The 18662-nt window shown below is 50.7% G+C and overlaps 1 pseudogene; it reads right to left on the bottom strand.

The window, feature by feature from the left end:
- Positions 1-12547: 12547 nt before the first annotated feature.
- LOC140189922 (protein bicaudal D homolog 2-like) overlaps positions 12548-18662 on the bottom strand; it is a 49169-nt pseudogene continuing 43054 nt past the window's right edge.

Raw genomic sequence — 18662 nt, 5'->3', positions numbered from 1 at the left:
AGCGCCGATACAGCTTGGCACCAGTGTCGTGGCAGAGGTTGCCAGAGTGAAGTTGTAAACGACATCATACTGCTTTAGGGACCCCGGCTCCGGATTCCTTCCTTGGGGTTTATCCCAAAGCCTTTCCCATGGGTGGGGATGGCTGCAAGGCAGCGGACATTTAAAGTCAGAGTTTTCCTTCTCCTATTGTCTGGTATGCCTCTATTAAGTTCTCATCCTCATGCATGCCAGCTCACTCATCCTATCCTCATCAGACATGCTCTCTAATCCAGGCACTGCCCTGGTAAGTCTCCTCTGCATCCTCTCTAAAGCTTCCACATCCTTCTTATAATGAGGCGACCAGAACTGAAGACAACACTCCAAGTGGGATCGAACCAGAGTTTTACAGAGCTGCAATACCACCTTGTGGCTTTTGAACTCAGTTCCCCGAGCAACGCAGGCCAACTCGCAACACGCAACAACAAAGATATCAACTTGCGCGGCAACTTTGAGGGATCTCTGGACGTGGAGCCCAAGGCACCACTTCTGCTCCACACCACCCAGGAACCTCGCAGGCCTTGAACTCAGTCGCTGGAGATCGCCCGTGTCCATGCACCGGGTGTCTGCGAGGTGTTGCCGCGTGAGGAAGCATGGGTCGGGTGATTGCGACACGCCGACCATGGGCCGGGTCAGTGGGCTTATTGGCCGCTGCCGTGTGTGTGGACGAGGGAATAGAGGGTGGAGGGAGCTGATGGGAACGTCGGGCGGAACACAACGAGATGGATGTAAATGGCTGGTGTTGGGTCAGCATGATTCGAAGGGCTGCAATTCCCAATTTAGTCATAGAGTCACACAACATGGGGGGAAGGCCATTCGGCCTGTCATATCCATGCCATCCCAATGGAAATACATTCTGTCCCCCAGCACTGGGCACGTAGGCCCCGATGTCTAGATGATATTTCTGGATAGTTCTGCAAAGCTGTGAGTCTCTGCCCCCAGCACCCTCATTCCACATTCCAACCCCTCCCTGGGGGAAAAATCCCCCTCAAATCCCCCCTCCACCCCTCACCGTAAAGCCATGCCCCCTGGGTTAGGACACCTCTGTTACAGGGAGAAGTTCCCTACTCTCTCACCCCGTCTCTGCCCCTCGTCATTCTGTCCACATCTATCAGGTCCCCCCTCAGCCTCCCCCGCTCCAGGGAGAACAGACCCAGCCTCTCCGGTCTCTCCTCCGTCCCAGGCAACATCCCAGGGGAATCTCCCTTGCACCCTCTCCAGTGCAGTCACCTCCTTCCTGTAGAGTGGAGACCAGAACCGTACACAGAACTCCAGCTGTGGGCTGACCAATGGGTCATAAAGTTGTATCGTCACCTCCCTGCTCTTGTACTCTGTGTCCCAGCTAATGAAGGCAGGTATCCTGTAAGCCTTCCTCACCACCGTACCCACCTGTGCTGTCTTAGACTTAGGTCCCTCTGTCCCTCGACACTCCCCACCATTCACGGTGTGTGTTCTACCCTCATACACCGAGGTCCCTCTGTCGCTCGACACTCCCCACCATTCACGGTGTGTGTTCTACTCTTGTACACCGAGGTCCCTCTGTTGCTCGACACTCCCCACCATTCACGGTGTGTGTCCTACCATCGTACTCCTAGGTCCCTCCACCCCTCAGTCTTTGAAAATCTGTTTAATTCCCCTGCCACCTCCAAACAGCCTCAATCTCTGCTGCTCCCTCCACACCATCCCATCACACACTCCCGGGGTCAGACACAGAGTGAATATCCCTCCACACCGTCCCATCACACACTCCCGGGGTCAGACACAGAGTGAATATCCCTCCACACCGTCCCATCACACACTCCCGGGGTCAGACACAGAGTGAAGCTCCCTCCACACTGTCCCATCACACACTCCCGGGGTCAGACACAGAGTGAAACTCCCTCCACACCATCCCATCACACTCTCCCGGGGTCAGACACAGAGTGAATATCCCTCCACACCGTCCCATCACACACTCCCGGGGTCAGACACAGAGTGAAGCTCCCTCCACATTGTCCCATCACACACTCCCGGGGTCAGACACAGAGTGAAACTCCCTCCACACCATCCCATCACACACTCCCGGGGTCAGACACAGAGTGAAACTCCCTCCACACCGTCTCATCACACACTCCCGGGGTCAGACACAGAGTGAATATCCCTCCACACCTTCCCATCACACACTCCCGGGGTCAGACACAGAGTGAAGCTCCCTCTTACCGTCCCATCACACACTCCCGGGGTCAGACACAGAGTGAATATCCCTCTACACCATCCCATCACACACTCCCGGGGTCAGACACAGAGTGAAGCTCCCTCCGTACCATCCGATCACAAACTCCCGGGGTCAGACACAGAGTGAATATCCCTCTACACCATCCCATCACACTCTCCCAGGGTCAGACACAGACTGAAGCTCCCTCCGTACCATCCGATCACAAATTCCCGGGGTCAGACACAGAGTGAATATCCCTCTACACCATCCCATCACACACTCCCGGGGTCAGACACAGAGTGAATATCCCTCTACACCATCCCATCCCATCACACACTCCCGAGGTCAGGCACAGAGTGAATATCCCTCTACACCATCCCATCCCATCACACACTCCCAGGGTCAGACACAGAGTGAAACTCCCCCCGTACCATCCGATCACAAACTCCAGGGGTCAGACACAGAGTGAATATCCCTCTACACCATCCCATCCCATCACACACTCCCAGGGTCAGACACAGAGTGAAGCTCCCTCTGTACCATCCCATCACACACTCCCGGGGTAAGACACAGAGTGAATATCCCTCTACACCATCCCATCACACACTCCCTGGGTCAAACACAGAGTGAAACTCTCTCCACACCGTCCCATCACACTCTCCCGGGGTCAGACACAGAGTGAATATCCCTCCACACCGTCCCATCACACACTCCCGGGGTCAGACACAGAGTGAAGCTCCCTCCACACTGTCCCATCACACACTCCCGGGGTCAGACACAGAGTGAAACTCCCTCCACACCATCCCATCACACACTCCCGGGGTCAGACACAGAGTGAAGCTCCCTCCACACCGTCAAATCACACACTCCCAGGGTCAGACACAGAGTGAAACTCCCTCCACACCATCCCATCACACACTCCCGGGGTCAGACACAGATTGAAGCTCCCTCCACACCATCCCATCACACACTCCCAGGGTCAGACACAGAGTGAAACTCCCTCCGTACCATCCGATCACACACTCCCGAGGTCAGACACAGAGTGAAACTCCCTCCGTACCATCCAATCACACACTCCCGAGGTCAGACACAGAGTGAATATCCCTCTACACCATCTCATCACACTCTCCCAGGGTCAGACACAGAGTGAAGCTCCCTCCGTACCATCCGATCACAAACTCCCGGGGTCAGACACAGAGTGAATATCCCTCTACACCATCCCATCACACAATCCCGGGGTCAGACACAGAGTGAATATCCCTCTACACCATCCCATCCCATCACACACTCCCGAGGTCAGGCACAGAGTAAATATCCCTCTACACCATCCCATCCCATCACACACTCCCAGGGTCAGACACAGAGTGAAACTCCCCCCGTACCATCCGATCACAAACTCCAGGGGTCAGACACAGAGTGACTATCCCTCTACACCATCCCATCCCATCACACACTCCCAGGGTCAGACACAGAGTGAAACTCCCTCCACACCATCCCATCACACACTCCCAGGGTCAGACACAGAGTGAAGCTCCCTCCACACTGTCCCATCACACACTCCCGGGGTCAGACACAGAGTGAAACTCCCTCCACACCGTCCCATCACACACTCCCGGGGTCAGACACAGAGTGAAGCTCCCTCCGTATCGTCCGATCACACACTCCCAGGGTCAGACACAGAGTGAAGCTCCCTCCACACCGTCCCATCACACACTCCCGGGGTCAGACACAGGGTGAAGCTCCCTCCACACCGTCCCATCACACACTCCCAGGGTCAGACACAGAGTGAAACTCCCTCCACACCGTCCATCACACACTCCCGAGGTCAGACACAGAGTGAAACTCGCTCCGTACCATCCGATCACACACTCCCGAGGTCAGACACAGAGAGAATATCCCTCTACACCGTCCCATCACACACCCCCGAGGCCAGACACAGAGTGAAACTCCCTCCGTACCATCCGATCACACACTCCCGAGGTCAGACACAGAGTGAAACTCCCTCCACACCGTCCCATCACACACTCCCGAGGTCAGACACAGAGTGAATATCCCTCCACACCTTCCCATCACACACTTCCGGGGTCAGACACAGAGTGAAGCTCCCTCTTACCGTCCCATCACACACTCCCGGGGTCAGACACAGAGTGAATATCCCTCTACACCATCCCATCACACTCTCCCAGGGTCAGACACAGAGTGAAGCTCCCTCTACACCATCCCATCACACACTCCCGGGGTCAGACACAGAGTGAATATCCCTCTACACCATCCCATCCCATCACACACTCCCAGGGTCAGACACAGAGTGAAACTCCCTCCACATGTCCCATCACACACTCCCAGGGTCAGGCACAGAGTGAAACTCCCTCCTCACCGTCCCATCACACACTCCCAGGGTCAGACACAGAGTGAAACTCCCTCCTCACCGTCCCATCACACACTTCCGGGATCAGACACAGAGTGAAGCTCCCTCCGCACCATCCCATCACACACTCCTAGGGTCAGACACAGAGTGAATATCCCTCTACACCATCCCATCCCATCACACACTCCCAGGGTCAGACACAGAGTGAAACTCCCTCCTCACCGTCCCATCACACACTTCTGGGGTCAGACACAGAGTGAAGCTCCCTCCACACTGTCCCTTCACATACTCCCGAGGTCAGACACAGAGTGAAGCTCCCTCCACACTGTTTCTTTCAGTTGCTGCCTCTATGAGTGTACATTTATAATCTTGAACATATTTCTTCTCTGACAGACACATCCAAAAACACCACAGCCTTCCTGACGGGGTTGTTTTGAAAAACCACAGCTGTATATATAGTTGGGAATGTCAGGGAAGGATATATAGGCATTTTGGGGAGATAGAGAGAGACACACAAACACACAGAGGGAGAGCGAGAAAGAGATAGATAGATAGATAGAGAGAGAGAGAAAAAGAGACAGAGAGAGAAAGATAGAGGGAGAGAGAGAGGAAGAGAGAGAGAGACAGACAGACACACACACACGCATACACACACATAGGGAGAAAGAGAAAGAGACACACAAGCACACTTGGGGAGAGACACACACACAGAGTGGTGGAGAGAGAGAGTCACACACACACAGAGTGGGAGAGGGGAGAGAGACACACACACACACACACATACACGGGGAGAGACGGGCACACATACACAAAGAGGGAGCGGGAGAGACATACAGAGATATGGAAACCCACACACAGAGTCAGACAAGGGGAAAGGGGGTTGGAAATATTTGGAGGTGGGGGATGGAGCCTCCCTGTAACGGGGAGTGTGTGGAGTCACCTCCGGAAAATTAGTTCCCTGTGCTATCGTGTTGGTAAGAGTTATCCAGCCCAGCAAGGAGAGCGGCTGGGAGGGATGGATTAGGGAGGAGGGGAGGGAAGGAAGGAAGGAAGGAGTGTGGAAGGGAGGGAGAGCCGTTTTCAATGCGGAGTTTTGGGGGTTGTGTCATTGGGGCTGACGTCTGGGACGGCCTGGAGGGAGGGAGCAGTTCACCGATCCATGTCTCTTGCCCGATCTCCCACAGGGATACTTGGATCTGTTCCAGAAATCCTGGAGCTCAGCAGTGCCTCCTCACCGGCGCTCCTGCAGCGTGACGCTCCCTCCTCACTGCCCCTCCCTCAGTCTGCTGCTCCCTCCACACCCCCAAGGGGTCAGGTCCTGCACAGTCTCTGAGGCCATAGGGATTGGAACGCAGAAACACATCCCTGGGATAAAATGGACAGGCGAGGGCTTCGATGGGACACAGGCTGGTGGGCCAGGCGGTACTCGCTCGAAGAAGACACTTTGGGAGGAGGGAGCTGGCTCCCAGAGCTGGGCAAGTTCATAGTCAAATGTCCCGAGGTAACATGGTGGAGGGGTTCACTCGACGGAGATAATGGAGATGTGATGCTCCCTAACGAAGACTTCAAGAGTGCGAGATGGGACGGTGTGGAGAGAGATTCACTCTGTGTCTGACCCCGGGAGTGTGTGATGGGACGGTGTGGAGGGAGATTCACTCTGTGTCTGACCCCGGGAGTGTGTGATGGGACGGTGTGGAGGGAGATTCACTCTGTGTCTGACCCCGGGACTGTGTGATGGGACGGTGTGGAGGGAGATTCACTCTGTGTCTGACCTCGGGGGTGTGTGATGGGACGGTGCGGAGGGAGCGTCACTCTGTGTCTGACCCCGGGAGTGTGTGATGGGACGGTGTGGAGGGAGCTTCACTCTGTGTCTGACCCCGGGAGTGTGTGATGGGACGGTGTGGAGGGAGCTTCACTCTGTGTCTGACCCCGGACTGTGTGATGGGACGGTGTGGAGGGAGCTTCACTCTGTGTCTGACCCCGGGAGAGTGTGATGGGACGGTGTGGAGGGAGCGTCACTCTGTGTCTGACCCCGGGAGTGTGTGATGGGACGGTGTGGAGGGAGCTTCACTCTGTGTCTGACCCCGGGAGTGTGTGATGGGACGGTGTGGAGGGAGCTTCACTCTGTGTCTGACCCGGGGAGTGTGTGATGGGACGGTGTGGAGGGAGCTTCACTCTGTGTCTGACCCCGGACTGTGTGATGGGACGGTGTGGAGGGAGCTTCACTCTGTTTCTGACCCCGGGAGTGTGTGATGGGTTAGATCCGATTGGGAATTCTGAAGTTTCAGAGAGCTCAGGGAAGTGCAGAGGGAGGTAGAACCAGAGCAGGAGAGGGAGAAGAATGTGGAGAGATGAGCGAGATGCAGAGGGAAGTGTGTGACAGTAATTCTAAACCCACTTTCTGCCTCTCCTCCATTTCCGGAAGTTTCCATGTGTGGTTCCTGCCACAAAGTGTGGGTGGGTTGGACAGCATTTCGTTGTCATAATGGAATTTCTTTTTCCCAAAGAGAGGGAGCGGGAGGGGGTGGGGGAGAGGCTTAGCGAAGGCTGGGTGGAAACTTCCGGAACTCTGTTATTCCGCTAATCGGAAAATCAGAAAGTGGACGATTAATCAGAATTATAGACAGGACACTCGAATACAGTACTGGGTAATTGTAGGGGAATGTCTCCCCTCTGTGGCAAATCATGGAACTGCAGCTCACTCTGCCCCCTCCCGGGATCAGACACAGGGTGAAGCTCCTTCCACAGGGTGAGACAATAACCAGGGGCGGTAACCTGCCTCAATGACTACTGCCCGGTGGCATTAACATTAACCATTATGAAATGCGATGAGCATCTGGTCACGGTGCACATTAAAGCCTTTCTCCCGGCTACACTAGACTCTTTCCAGTTCGCTCATCGCTTAAGATCGATCCGCGTACGATGCAGCATCCTCTGCCTTCCACTCCATCCTGTCCCACCTGAAAAATGGGATCTTATATACCAGGCTGCTGTGTATGGACTCCCGATCGGCGTTCAGCACCATCGTGCCCCCAAAACTAGCGGGGAAACTGTCCTCGCCGGGTCTCAACACCTCGCTGGACTTTTAGGACACAGTCAGCCCATGCGAGCGGCAACGTCTCTGGTCCCGTTACACCGAGCACTGGCGCTCCCCGAGGCTGTGTGCTCAGCCGCTGCTCTTCACACTGCTGACACGGGATCCAGCTCAAACCGCGCTCTCAATTTGCCGTTGACATAACAGTGGTTGGCTTTATCGAGGACATTGACGAGATGGAGCATAGAGAGGAAGTGCAGCGGCCGGTGGGTTGGTGTGAGAACAACCTAACCCAGAACGTGGAGAAGACAAAGGAAATCATTGTGGACTTTAGCAAGGTGCAGATGAACCATTCCCCTCTGCAAATACCTGGTTCCTCGACAGAGTTAAGTTCCAGGGAGTTCACATCACGGATCACCTCACCAAGTCCCCTTCTATCACCTCCCTGAACAAGAAGGCACAGTTTAGAATTTGTTCAGATTCTTGTTCGATGCTGACTCGTCTTAAAACAGGTCACTCTAGCAGTAAGTCACGTTTACTGCTGGAAGCTCTTCAAACTTCACTTCACACTCAAAGTATTGGTTTCCATGTCCGCTTCTTACGGACCCCGGCACATAGAGGTGTGGAGGGGAAAGAGCGGGTTGGTGGTGTTTAAGAGTTCACCTTCCACTTAGCAATCAGAAGCTAAGGGGTTGGTGGGACTAAGAATTAGCGGATTGTAGCAAGATCAGTGGGATAATGGGCATCAGGGGAGACCCCTTTACAGAATACACAAACCTGTTGGATTGATGCGAGAAGAGGGTAAAACAAGAAGGGAAGGAATTATATCGACTAGATTTAGAATTGGGCACACTATGCATAATTATTTCTTATATCTTGGAAAACATCAGTCTGGGGTGTTCTCATCGTTATGAAACAGTTGAACACATTCTTTTACAATGTGAAGCATACAGGGTTGAAAGAAAGCAAATGCAGACAGCAATACTAGCTTCAGGGGTTAACAGTTTTCATTTAAAAACTTTAAGTTATGGAAGTGAATTTAATTTAACTCACAATATTGTCTTTCATTATTTACCATCTACAGGGCTTTTTAGGGTAATTTGGTTTTCATTTGATAAAGAATTAGTAAGGGTTTTATTTCCCAACTCTCTACGCCATACCCCAGTTGGTGGCGGGAATGCACCTTTAAATTGGACTGCCAACTGCCATTAAATAGTCATACTTTATTGATCCCGGGGGAAATTGGTTTAAATGTCAGAAGTGCGTCTCCACTCCTAAGAAGACTGAAGCAGCAAGGCTGCCCGCTTCCAACTGTGTTTTATAGGAGCACCATTAAGAGCATGCTGACAAGTTGCATCTCTCTCTAGTATGGGAGCAGCCGAACAGCGGACCAAAAGTCCCGACAATGAAACTTTGGGGAACAGCCGAGAGGGTCACAGGGTTTTCCCTACCACTCATTGGGGTCATGATCAGGAGCGCCCCATATGCAGGGCATTTAGTATTATCAAGGACCCCACCCATGCATCCAGCATCCTCTTTGACGCTCTACCATCAGGCAGGAGACTCTGATGCATAAAATCAAGAACGGTCAGGATGGGAAAGTTTCTGCCCTCAGGCCATTAGGCTTCTGAACTCCCTGTCGATTCATATTCCAAGTGTCATTGGTTAATCTGTTCCATACCTTTCGGTATTTAATCTATGCACTTCAGCTTGTTATTTATGTGTGGTTCATCTGTAGATTTTATCCTTACCTTCATAAGTCATCGCGCGTTGTGTGCACTCCTGTGTTTTACACCCTGGTTCAGAGAAACGTTGCCTCGTTTCTATATACATTTTATGGTTATATACGTCATATACATGTATGTAGTTAAATGGCAATAAACTTGACTGGACTCAACAAGAGTGAAGCTCCCTCCACACCGTCCCATCACACACTCCCGGGGTCAGACACAGAGTGAAGATCCCTCCACACCGCCCCATCACACACTCCCGGGGTCAGACACAGAGTGAAACTCCCTCCACACCGTCCCATCACTGTCCAATTGTTCATCCCAGTTTGGCAAAAGAATAAATCAAGGAAGGTAGTGCACCCGTGGCTGACAAGAGAAATTAGGGATAGTATCAATTCCAAAGAAGAAGCATACAAATTAGCCAGAAAAAGTGGCTCACCTGAGGACTGGGAGAAATTCAGAGTTCAGCAGAGGAGGACAAAGGACTTAATTAGGAAGGGGAAAAAAGATTATGAGAGAAAACTGGCAGGGAACATAAAAACTGACTGTAAAAGCTTTTATAGATATGTAAAAAGGAAAAGACTGGTAAAGACAAATGTAGGTCCCCTACAGACAGAAACAGGTGAATTGATTATGGGGAGCAAGGACATGGCAGACCAATTGAATAATTACTTTGGTTCTGTCTTCACTAAGGAGGACATAAATAATCTTCCAGAAATAGTAGGGGACAGAGGGTCCAGTGAGATGGAGGAACTGAGCGAAATACATGTTAGTAGGGAAGTGATGTTGGGTGAATTGAAGGGATTAAAGGCAGATAAATCCCCAGGGCCAGACGGTCCACATCCCAGAGTGCTCAAGGAAGTAGCCCAAGAAATAGTGGATGCATTAGAGATAATTTTTCAAAACTCGTTAGATTCTGGACTAGTTCCTGAGGATTGGAGGGTGGCTAAAGTAACCCCACTTTTTAAAAAGGAGGGAGAGAGAAACTGGGGAATTATAGACCGGTTAGCCTAATGTCGGTGGTGGGGAAACTGCTGGAGTCAGTTATCAAAGATGTGATAACAGCACATTTGGAATGCGGTGAAATCATCGGACAAAGTCAGCATGGATTTGTGAAAGGAAAATCATGTCTGACGAATCTCATAGAATTTTTTGAGGATGTAACTAGTAGAGTGGATAGGGAGAACCAGTGGATGTGGTATATTTGGATTTTCAAAAGGCTTTTGACAAGGTCCCACACAGGAGATTAGTGTGCAAACTTAAAGCACATGATATTGGGGGTAAGGTATTGATGTGGATCGAGAATTGGTTAGCAGACAGGAAGCAAAGAGTGGGAATAAACGGGACTTTTCAGAATGGCAGGCAGTGACTAGTGGGGTACCGCAAGGCTCAGTGCTGGGACCCCAGTTGTTTACAATATATATTAATGACTTGGATGAGGGAATTAAATGACGCATCTCCAAGTTTGCGGATGACACAAAGCTGGGCGGCAGTGTTAGCTGTGAGGAGGATGCTAAGAGGATGCAGGGTGACTTGGATAGGTTGGGTGAGTGGGCAAATTCATGGCAGATGCAATTTAATGTGGATAAATGTTAAGTTATCCACTTTGGTGGCAAAAATAGGAAAACAGATTATTATCTGAATGGTGGCCGATTAGGAAAAGGGGAGGTGCAACGAGACCTGGGTGTCATTATACACCAGTCATTGAAAGTGGGCATGCAGGTACAGCAGGCGGTGAAAAAGGTGAATGGTATGCTGGCGTTTATAGCAAGAGGATTCGAGTACAGGAGCAGGGAGGTACTACTGCAGTTGTACAAGACCTTGGTGAGACCACACCTGGAGTATTGTGTGCAGTTTTGGTCCCCTAATCTGAGGAAAGACATCCTTGCCATAGAGGGAGTACAAAGAAGGTTCACCAGATTGATTCCTGGGATGGCAGGGCTTTCAATATGAAGAAAGACTGGATGAACTGGGCTTGTACTCGTTGAAATTTAGAAGATTGAGGGGGGATCTGATTGAATCGTATAAAATCCTAAAGGGATTGAACAGGCTAGATGCAGGAAGATTGTCCCCGATGCTGGGGAAGTCCAGAACGAGGGGTCACAGTTTGAGGATAAAGGGGAAGCCTCTTAGGACTGAGATTAGGAAAAACTTCTTCACACAGAGAGTGGTGAATCTGTGGAATTCTCTGCCACAGGAAACAGTTGAGGCCAGTTCATTGGCTATATTTAAGAGGGAGTTAGATATGGCCCTTGTGGCTACGGGGATCGGGGGTATGCAGGGAAGGCTGGTGCATGGTTCTGAGTTGGATGATCAGCCATGATCATAATAAATGGCGGTGCAGGCTCGAAGGGCCGAATGGCCTACTCCTGCACCTATTTTCTATGTTTCTACGTTTCTATCACACATTCCGGAGTCAGACACAGAGTGAATCTCCCTCCACACCATCCCATCACACACTCCCAGGGTCAGACACAGAGTGAAGCTCCCTCCACACTGTCCTACCACACTGCCCCGGGGTCAGACACAGAGTGAATCTCCCTCCGCACCATCCCATCACACACTCCCAGGGTCAGACACAGAGTGAAGCTCCCTCCACACTGTCCTATCACACTGTCCCGGGCTCAGACACAGAGTGAAGCTCCCTCCACACCGTCCCATCACACACTCCCGGGGTCAGACACAGAGTGAAGCTCCCTCCACACTGTCCCATCACACACTCCCGGGGTTAGACACGAAGTGAAACTCCCTCCACACCATCACATTACACACTCCTGGGGTCAGACACAGAATGAAACTCCCTGCACACCGTCCCTCTACAGTGCGTACTGCCTCACGACTCTGGTGATCTGGGTTCGATCTGGCCGTGTGCATAAGTACACACGCCCACACATAGATGGGCCGAATGGCTGGTTGCCAGGCGGTGTTCTCCCACAGAAGCTTATGTTCTTGAGAGCAGGAACGAGCATGCCTTGAGCAGCAGACCCTGTGATCCAGTCCGTTTTCCCTTCCCCACCTCCCAGCTCTCCATCTCCCTCCACGCGTCCACCCCACTGCAGCCACCCCCTCCTCCCTCTCTGCCTCCCCTCACCTCCCCCTCCCTCCCTCCATCCACTCCCACCCACACACAAGCACTTTCCCGAGGTTGCAGTGTAATAAATTTTATGTTTCGGAGGACGTGCGATTTTGGCAGACGTTCTCCCCCCACCCCCGCCCAACCCCACGAGTTTAGCTCGGCGCCGGGTCTTCGTCCAGTCGCTCGCTCTCCGCAGTTCACCGTTTGTGCAGAACGTGAATTTACAGCGTGTGAATGTAAGGCTGAGCAAGCACAAGGCACTTGGGGAGTTAAGGCACGGGCACGGACAGGCACGGCGACTGTAGTAATACTGACATGGCACAGGAACCAGCCGGCGGCACTGGCTGGCAGGAGAGGGGCAGCCAGCAACGTGCAGACACAGGGTGAAGGAGAGAGAGGAGACGGGGGGGGGGGGGAGAGGAGATGGAGATGGGGTGGGGGAGGAGACAGGAGAGAGAGGAGATGGGGGTGTGGGGGGAGAGGAGACTGGAGAGATGTCCGCACATTTACACTGCCTGACCGCAATCCCAATTTGAACTGAGAACCTGGAGGAGCCTGTGGGTAGAGACAGAAGGGTCATGTGGGGGGGGGGGGGGGTTGGACGAGTCTGGGGGACACTCCAGTGCTGTGGGCCTGGGAATGAGATCTTCGGACAGACGGAGAGGTGGACAGTACACTCCTCCTGACGGGTGAGGGAGGTGGCGTGCAGTACGTTGAATGTACAGTGGGAAAAGTCAGGATGGCCAGCTTACCTTCGCACTGTCCCCAACTCCTACCCCATCCTGCTTCACCTCTGTCTCTACCCCCTTTCTCCTCTCCTCCCTTCACTCTCTCCCTGTGCCCCTCTCTATCCCCCCTCAGCCTTTTTCGCTCTCTACCCCACTCTCTCTCCCTCTCTCGCACTCTCTCCCTCCTGCCTCTATATCTCTGTCGCTTTCTCTCTGCAACTCTCTGTCACTCTGACTGACTCTGTGTCTCCCAGTCACTGTCTGTCTCTCTCTCTGCATCTATCACTCTCCCTCTCTCATTCTCTCTCTCTCTCTGTCTGTCTCTCCATCTTCCCGCTCACCAGGCAGCCCCTCCCGCTGACGACAACTCAGCAGACCACCCATTGCCCCGAGACACCAGGGTCTTTCCCTAACCAAGAAGAGAGTTGTAGCCCTGCGTGACCACCCTCGCTGACCAGACCGGATTCCACACCGGGAGAGAGGGTGGGAGCGAGAGGGAAAACGCGATGCGCCACAAAGAGACGGGCATTTCCAGCGGCGAACCAGGAGATTTTAAACCGGAGCGACACAGTCCCGAGAGAGTCAAAGGCACCAGTTACATAAAGTGCACGGTGGCTCGGCGGAAGTTCGGAAAGCAACCGAGACTCGATTGCCGGACAAACTGTTTATCATCAGACCGCGTTTCAGCCCGAGAGAGACGGAGACAGGGGGAGAGAGGAGGAGTGTTGCAGGGCGATGAGACGATTCCACCCTCGGTCTGTCGTGGATCGATGAATTTCTGTGAGGGTTACTGCCGGCGACCAGCTGGGAGAAGGCACAGGAACCGTCTGCTCAAGTATTCTGCTGGTGCTGTGGGGCAGAGAGAGACACAGACAGTCAGCTCCGAGGCACAGACGGAGGGAGGAGGAGTTGGGGGGGGGGATGATGGCAAAGAGGGAGTGTACGACAGAGGGCATTGGACCCGTCCCCACCGGTACCGTATCCCGGTGTTACACAGTGACAGACCCGTCCCCACCGGTACCGTACCCCGCTGTTATACAGTGAGAGACCCGTCCCCACTGGTACCGTACCCCGGTGTTATACAGTGACAGACACGTCCCCACCGGGACCATACCCCGGTGTTACACAGTGACAGACCCGCCCCCACCGGTACCGTACCCTGCTGTTGTACAGTGACAGACCAGTCCCCATCGGTACCGTATCCCAGTGTTACACAGTGACAGACCCGTCCCCACCGGTACCGTACCCCGGTATTATATTGTCAGACCCATCCCCACCGGCACCATACCCCGGTGTTATACAGTGACAGACCCGTCCCCACCGGGACCATACCCCGGTGTTACACAGTGACAGACCCGTCCCCACCAGTACTGTACCCCATTGTTATACAGTGACAGACCCGTCCCCACCGGTACCATACCCCGGTGTTATACAGTTCAAAGTAAATTTATTATCAATACGTGTCTCCATATTCCACCCTGAGATTTATTTCATTTTCTTGCAGGCATACTCAATAAATCCATCATTGAGTAATAACCAGAAAAGAAACAGCGAAGGAATGCGCCAATTTGGGCATTCTACCAGAGTGCAAAGGTCAACAAACTGTAAACGCAAAATTAGAAATAATAATAATAAAAAGTAAAGATTTAAAGATTTATTATCTAAGAATGTATAAGTTATACAAACGTGAGATTTGATTGCTTACAGGCAGTCGCAAGGCAAGAAACCCGAAAGAACCCACTTTTTAAAAAAAATAACCCCTGCCCCTCTCCACACAGAGAAAAAGAACAAAAACACAAATCATGCAAACAACAGAGAATAGCAACAACAGCATTCCAAACCAAACTGAATCCTTGGATCCAAATACCTGGAGCAGCCCAGAGTAGGCCTGAAGTCTCGGTAGTCAGTTCATCACATTAGCAGGGCAAACCGCACAAAGCCCAGCAGCTGGGGGCAGTTTCAGAGCCTTGCACAGAAAGGAGCCCCCAGTCTATCTGGGCCGGTTTTTAAATTGGTCAAACAGCGGATTGTGCCTCACATTCGGACCTGAGCCCTCCTGCAGCAAATCGCTCCTTCGGGCCTAGATTTCACTGCCGAAGAAGCCATTCTTGACCACAGTTCCCTCTAAGCTGTGCGCGCGCACACACGTTTTTCAACCAGTGCACAAAGGAAATTAATGTGTGCACAAAAGGTTAGTTACCTAAAATAATGTAGTAGTTAATAATTATACTTAATGAAAATAATCTTTTAGTTAACTGTTTCTGTTAACTAGTTAGTCAGTTTTCAAATATCACAATGCACGTCACTAATTTACGTCACCTCACCTATCCTGTTCCGCTTTGTACAGCTGCATCAGGGCGGCAGCCATGTTTGGCGGACAGTGTTCATATCGTAAAGTTTACAAAGATCTGTTTCAAATCCTGCAGATAGCTTACTAAGTTTTTATTGGAAAAAATATTGATTCACTATGTCGAATTCAAAAGAAGCGAAGGGCGTGAAGCGCAAAAGAACTGCAAGTTTGTTTAAAGTTGAATGGCTTAACAAAATAGTAGAAACTGCTACACCGAAAGCTCATGAGGTCACGAGAAATATTTATGTATGATTTGGAAACTGGAGTTATCTGTTTGTATTGTCATGATGCGAAAGTTGCTGGAGAATTTGCTAGTGGAAAGAAGTGGGATGATATTTGGAAACTTTACTTTTTGAAGCGTCATTTGGCAAGTAAATCGCATTTGGACGGTGTATAAAAGCTCAGGCAACAGAACCTGTCATTACCCGTTACAGGAGTGCTACGCATGTTACGGTTGAGTGCGGATGAGTGAGAGCGAAAACAATCAAACCCAGAGTAGATCAAAGTTGAGGTACAAGAATGGTCAGCTTTTGATTTCTCCGCAATTGCAGATTGTGACTTCACATTTGGTGATGAACAAGTTAATGCCTTATGTCTAAAATATCATAATTTTCTAGCTGAAAATACTGTAATAGACAGTTTAACGATTTCAAATTTTCCGTTCAAGAAAAAATTAAATCCAAACCAATTTCAAACTTTGCTCAAATGGTGGCATTTGTACTTCAAAATGAACAGATTTGCGACCTTGCACAGTTGATGGACATTGGGGGAACCTTTCTTGCGTCTTGTACGGACTGTGAGTGAGGATTTAGCCTAATGAATCAACTCAAAAACAAGCTGAGAAACCGTTTAGGTGAATGTCATTTGGATATGTTAATGAGAATCAAAAGCTATCAATGGGATGGAAGTGCTATTAGTCGAGATACAGTTTACAAAGAATGGGTAAATGCCAAAGACAGGAAAGACAGAGAGAGAAAATAACTGAGTGACTTGAATATGATAAGAATTAAATATCTCCAACCTGATGGCATGAACATTGACTTCTCTAACTTCCATTAATGCCCCTCCTCCCCTTCGCACCCCATCCCTTATTTATTTATTTATTTATTGATTGATTGATTATTATGATTTTTTTTTCTTTCCCCTTTTTTCTCCCTCTGTCCCTCTCACTATAACTCCTTACCCATCCTCTGGGCTTCCCTCCCCTCCCCTTTCTTTTTCCCTAGGCCTCCCGTCCCATGATCCCCTTCCTTCTCCAGCCTCATATCCCTTTCGCCAGTCGACTTTCCAGCTCTTGGCTCCATCCCTCCCCCTCCCGTCTTCCCCTATCATTTCAGATCTCCCCCTCTCCCTTCCACTTTCAAATCTCTCACTAGCTCTTCTTTCAGTTAGTCCTGACGAAGGGTCTCGGCCCGAAACGTCGACCGTACCTCTTCCTAGAGATGCTACCTTACCTGCTGCGTTCACCAGCACTTTTTGTGTGTGTGACTTAAATATATATGTTATTTTGTTGTTATTCTGTGCAGTTTTATGTCAAATATTTTGTAAACCTACATAAACTGTCCCATGTGTTCATTCAGTGTGCTCATACTTTTGTCACAGGAAAAAATTTGCACAACATAAGATTTTTGTGCACACTGACTACTGAAAATTAGAGGGAACATTGTTCTTGACCCCTTCAAATCGGCTCTCAGTGTTTAGAGCGATCCACCCTCGCATCAGAACTCCTCTGCCTTGACGACGCCTTACCAAATCGATCACTCCACCAGCACTGTTCCAACTTCAAGTGTGTCGATTTCTCAAACTTGGATTGCCTTCGTTTGCCTGTTCATTGTTTTGTGGTGGTAGTTTACCACAATTAACGTTTTAAAAAAAGGGGTTATTAGTAATGTTTGTAATCAAATTTCTTTGCTTTCCAACCGCCAGTAAGCTGTCACACGCCTTTGGAAGCATCATCTTTAACCAGAAATAAATAGGCAATAAATATCGAGGCCCTGAGATGGAGAGTCCTTGAAAGTTGAGTCCGTAAGTTGAGGGAACATTCCAGTGATAGGGCAAGTGAAGTTGAGAGAAGTTACCCCCTTTTGGTTCAGGAGCCTGATGGTTGAGGGGTAGTAACTGTTCTTGAACCTGGTGGTGAGAGTCCTGAGGCTCTTGTACCTTCTACCTGATGACAGCCGCGAGAGGAGAGCATTCCCTGGGTGGTGGGGGTCCCAGAAGGTGGAAGCTGCTTTCCTACGACAAATTTTCATGTAGACGTGCTCAATGTTGGGGAGGGCTTTACTAGTGATGGAGTGGCCTGTGTCCACTACTTTTGTAGGATTTTCCGTACAAGGGCATCGGTGTTTCCGTACCAGTCAATATACTCTCCACCACACATCTATTGAAGTTTGTCAAAGTTTTAGATGTTATGCCAAATCTTCACAAACTCCTGAGGAAGTAGAGGTGCTTTCTCGTAATTACACCAGCAAAGGTCCTCTGAAATAATAACACCGAGGGATTTAAAGTCGCTGACCCTCTCCACCTCTGATCCTCCAGTGAGGACTGTCTCATGGACCTTTGGTTTCCTCCTGCTGAAGTCAGTAATCAGCTCCTTGGTCTTGCTGACAGTGAGTGAGAGGTTGGTGTTGTGGCACCACTCAGCCAGATTTTCAGTCTCCCTCCACCGTTTCATCACCACCGTTGGACAGTGGTGTCGTCAGCAAACTTGAACTATGACAGTGGAGCTGTAACTAGCCACACAGTCATAGCTACCGGTTGAGATGGTTCCTGCTTACAACGCTCCCACGGTCGACATCTTCTGGACTGATAATGAAACCATTTATAAGTTTCAAGGGAGATTGAAACGTTGAGGCGAAAGCAGCTGAGCGCCAGCTGCCTTTTGATCACTGGTGAGATCACTCTGCGACTGGAGAGGGGAGAGCCTGCCACCATGCCCAGAGAATGTTACCCACCTTTTCTGCATTTTGGATACGGATATGAATATGGGCTTTGTTTTCAGTCTTATAGTTTTTTATATATTCTGTGTCTTTCATCCGATCTTTCTTGTTTTTTGCATGCAGGGAGGGGGGGATTGTTGGGGGGGGAGGCGTTGGTGGTATGTAAACTGCAGTCACAATTAAGACGAACTTGTTAGGTAAATAGAA

Source organism: Mobula birostris, chromosome 29, assembly GCF_030028105.1.
Source record: "Mobula birostris isolate sMobBir1 chromosome 29, sMobBir1.hap1, whole genome shotgun sequence".
Lineage (NCBI taxonomy): Eukaryota > Metazoa > Chordata > Chondrichthyes > Myliobatiformes > Myliobatidae > Mobula > Mobula birostris.
Note: the sequence above shows the minus strand (reverse complement) of the source record. Positions and strands in the feature narration are given on the sequence as shown.